This window comes from Dipteris shenzhenensis, chromosome 9, assembly GCF_047967505.1.
Source record: "Dipteris shenzhenensis isolate YYH24624 ecotype China chromosome 9, Dip_SZ_1.0, whole genome shotgun sequence".
Taxonomy (NCBI): domain Eukaryota; kingdom Viridiplantae; phylum Streptophyta; class Polypodiopsida; order Gleicheniales; family Dipteridaceae; genus Dipteris; species Dipteris shenzhenensis.
In genome coordinates this window covers 37,154,601-37,158,048 of record NC_141604.1, presented here as the reverse complement: position 1 = coordinate 37,158,048, position 3,448 = coordinate 37,154,601, and the positions used below count along the sequence as shown (strand labels likewise).

Below are 3,448 nucleotides of genomic sequence, written 5' to 3'. Positions count from 1 at the left end.
TTAATGTAATATGACTTAAAAAAAAGAAGATTGAATTCTAATATTAATATTTTCATGGTGCTTAGAAACATATTCAACATAGCTACATGGGCAAAACAACTAACAAACATTGCTAAAATATTTTTCCAAAAAAGAAAACTAAGTGGTAAATTCATACTCAAACCTTCCTAAAGTAGTCTAAACTAATAGGTTGTCTATTTACAAGTTAAAATATATATAGTTGTCTATTTTTAAAATTGAATTGCATAAAATTTTGTAGTGAAACACACGCTAGGGAGAAAAAGGAGAGCCAATTTATGGCCATTATAGGGGGGTTCAAATACATTTATAAAGGCAAGTTTCTTTTTCCTTTCCCACACATACGGCGATGAGTGCCTCTACGAAGGGAGTGAGAGTCGAATTGAACGCAAGCAACGAGCTGAGAAGGATGAATGCCCAAACTAGGTAAGCTACGAGTGGTGTCTTTGGCTAAGCTACGAGTGGTCCGAAGACAAGAGGCTCGATCATGGGGACCTTGCCAACCAACATCTCCACAACTCTCCCCATGGTCGGCCTCATGGAAGCATCCTCTAGTGTACACCAAACAGCCAAGCTCACGCACCTCTCGGCTTCCTGCATATGTTGGTGCTCCTGCTCCATCTCTCCCTTCAAACTTGCATCCACCACCTCCATCACCCTTCCCTCCCTCATCTTCCTCATCGCCACCGCTCGCACATACGATTCCTGCTCCTCATCCGCGTTCCTCCTCCCACTTACCAGCTCCAGTAGCACTATTCCATAGCTGTACACGTCCGTCTTCGTGCCTATCCCCAATCCCACTAGCCATTCCGGTGCTAAGTATCCCGGTGTCCCTCGCATCGTCGTTACCAGCCGGCTCTTGCCTCTCTCCATGCTGCGTGCTAGCCCAAAATCTGATACCTTGGCTCGGAATTGATCGTCCAATAGAATGTTTTCCGGCTTCACGTCCAAATGCAAAATCGTCTCCTCGCACTCCTCGTGCAAGTACGCCAGCCCTCGAGCGGTCTCCACCGCTATGCTGAACCTCGTCTCCCAATCGAGAGTTGATTCACTGGTTGATGATTCCCCTTGGTCCTCCTTGCTCTTGAAAAGCCATCTGTCCAGTGAGCCTCTGGACATCAGCTCGTAAACAAGTAACCTCTGCGCTCTCTCCGCGCAAAAACCCTTCAAGGATACCAGATTCACGTGCCGGATCCTGGAAATAGTGGCGACCTCTGCACAAAACTCTTTCTGACCCTGCTGTTCTCTCTCCAGCCTCTTCACTGCAACCTTTCTGCCGTCCGACAGTTTTCCTTCGTAGACCGACCCAAAACCTCCTCGTCCCAGCTTCTTGCTGAAATTGCCGGTCGCGCTCTCCAATTCCTTGTATGAAAACCTTGTGGGCAATCCGGACAGGGTCTTCAGAAACTCTGGATCTTCATCCAATTCCCCTAATCCGAGGGCATCCATTGCTTGTGCTACACGTTCCTTAAGGTATGCATATCGGAGTAAACTCAGAAATACAGGGAGCAAGCAGGCGCCGATGACGATCAAGGAAAGATAAAGGGCGTGGGGATGTTTATTTTTATGGAGTCTCTTCGAAGAGAAGACCAGGAGGGCTATGTCTAAGGTTAAACAGACGCTGAAGCAGACAATCCACAGATTGTGAGTCATCATCGACCTCCACCAGAAGTTCATGATGCTCAAGATTGAACAACGAATGGAGAACTCGAGGAGATGAAATTGTGGACTTTGCAAGGAGGCCTGCCTCGTTCTCTGCCCTTAGTCCCCCGTTCTGATCCGTCTCATAATACTATCATTTTGATCGCCTCCCACTGGATAATGCTCAGCTTTTCGAGAAGGTTATGTCAAATCCCGGCATTGGCATTGGGTAAGAGAGTGCTTTGTTCAGTTGGGACCATGGACTCTCTCTCACGCCAAGCAGGCCTCCATGGAGGTATAGCTTTCTTCACTAGTCGAGGTCTCGAAAGTTCCGTAACAAACAACAGTCAAGCAAGAGGTTGACTTAGGGGCTTAGCACATGGGAAGAAATAGGATGGGAATGGGAAAAGGTAGTCCCAGCTGGTCCCATGCATGTTTCTATCCTAATCCCATCCCACCATGTGCTAACAAAAAAAGAACCAGAGATGGGTTTAAGTGGAAGGGGACACATGGCATCATTTCAATTGTTTAAGAGGTGGGGACCACTTGGGAACACCATGTTTTTGAATCCCTAAAAAAGGGGAACCCATTCTGGTTGCCACTGTCTAGAGGCCATGGTCCAAGATGGGAGAAAAAGTGGCTACTCCCATTCTAAATCCATGGTCTAGGATGGGAGTAATGTTGACAAAAAGATTCCCATCCTAAACCCATGCTACCCCCATCCATGTGCTAAGGCCCTTATGGAGGCCCTAAGTATTGTGATAGGTCCTAGAAAACATTTTTCTCAGCCCTTAATTTTAAGGGCAATCCAAAATCTTAGCGGGATTGGACCATAAAAATTGTAAAAATGTCAATATTTACAAATAAAATACCAAATTCCGGCCCTTAAAATTAAACACAACATGAAATCCGAACCGGGATTTCTCAATTTCAGTCGATACTTTTACACTACAAGCTGGTTTCTGTGAGCAGTGGTAAGTGGCTAAGAACTTTCCACGAAAGCCTAAGAAGGGAAGAGCTCAACCTACAAGGGAATTCTCTCGGAACTTTTTGCCGAAAAATCTAACTTAGGTAATTCATTCCCGCACTTAAAGTGTAATTCATTTCCTCGCATGAAGTGCCTAAGGAAGGTGGGTAAAGTTCTCCAGGAAAATTAAATCTCTTGAAAAGGAGTTAAATGGGTTTTTGTTTTGTGCCTAGAGTAATGATGTGTCATCATTATTCACTTTTAGTAAAAACTTGAGTACGAATAACTTACCCAAAGTCATCATTATTTACCTTCGATGAAAAATGGCAGTTATAAATGGAGCTCTTGAGGAAGGGGTCATTTTCTCATTCTAAAAATGACTTCCAATTAACAACACAATACATAAAATGCCTCTAAAGTGGCTTACGGAGAACATACAGCTCGTCTTTAGTAAGCAAACACAAATACACTGTTTATAGGGTATTTTGTAGCCTAGTGTGAGAACTAGACCTCCAGTTCATGTGTCAGTGTGAAAGGGGTTTTGTGCAAAGGGAGGTCAAAGGTCACTTGACCTTCGGGATTAGATTATATTTGATTTGATCGTGTGGCATCATAAGTGAGGTATATGTGTGTGGAAAATAAGGCTCCCCCAGCCCATAGAGGCACCTTGCAATCACTTCAACTAGTACTTTGTCTTCATTGACCTAATATCACTCTTCATTTCTCTCTTGTATATTATTGCTTAAGAGATCTCAACAACAGAAGCGGAATGGAAGAGGGTGAGAGAAAAGGAGAGCCAAAAGAGAGAGCCACACAAGTTTT

At 44.4% G+C, this 3,448-nt stretch overlaps 1 pseudogene; it reads right to left on the bottom strand.

Moving 5' to 3' along the window:
- Positions 1–468: 468 nt before the first annotated feature.
- LOC147898589 (G-type lectin S-receptor-like serine/threonine-protein kinase SD2-5 pseudogene) lies at positions 469–1,792 on the bottom strand (annotated as a pseudogene).
- Between the last annotated feature and the right edge of the window lie 1,656 nt (positions 1,793–3,448).